Source organism: Cynocephalus volans, chromosome 9 (assembly GCF_027409185.1).
Source record: "Cynocephalus volans isolate mCynVol1 chromosome 9, mCynVol1.pri, whole genome shotgun sequence".
NCBI lineage: Eukaryota > Metazoa > Chordata > Mammalia > Dermoptera > Cynocephalidae > Cynocephalus > Cynocephalus volans.
In genome coordinates this window covers 110,376,843-110,377,473 of record NC_084468.1, presented here as the reverse complement: position 1 = coordinate 110,377,473, position 631 = coordinate 110,376,843, and the positions used below count along the sequence as shown (strand labels likewise).

General features: G+C 37.9%; 1 non-coding gene across 1 annotated transcript; it reads right to left on the bottom strand.

The window, feature by feature from the left end:
• Nucleotides 1-262: 262 nt before the first annotated feature.
• Nucleotides 263-322, bottom strand: LOC134386717 (small nucleolar RNA SNORD66). Its single transcript, XR_010024539.1, has one exon. It is a non-coding gene; the product is annotated as a small nucleolar RNA SNORD66 (small nucleolar RNA).
• Between the last annotated feature and the right edge of the window lie 309 nt (nucleotides 323-631).

Here is a 631-nt window from a genome sequence, read left to right as displayed (position 1 = left end):
GCTGGCAAGTGTAAAATCTGAAGGGTGGGCCAGCAGGTGGAGACCTAGGATGACCCAATTTTGTAGTGCAATTCAGAGTGCTCTCTGCTGTAGAATTCCTTGTCTGAGAAGTGGGAGGTAGTCAGTCTTTCATTCTACTCAGGCCTTCAACTGATTGGATAAGGCCCACCCACATTATGAAGTGCAATCTGCTTTACTCCAAGTTCACCAATTTAAATGTTAATCTCTTCCAAAAACACCCTCACAGAAACATCCAGATTGACTACGTATATGGGCTTAGTGGCCCAGACAAGTTGACACATACTATTAACCATCACAGTAATAAATATAGTGTTCTCTGACTCCTATAAATTAGCCCCATATACAGTTTAAATACCCACTAATGAAGTTATATGCATGTATATCCTTAAGAATACCAGTGAACAAAATGCTAACCTACATGGGGTAAATAAATTATCACCAAAGGGGAAAGAAAGAAGTAAGGGAGCTGCTTGGAATGCTCCTATCTTACATAGACCTAAGTAGCTCATGATGAAAACTATTGAAAGGGAAATAAGGAAGAAGATAAGTAGTAAATGCTCTTAGAAAACTCTTGAGATATATTGATAATGTATAACATTTAAAATAAACA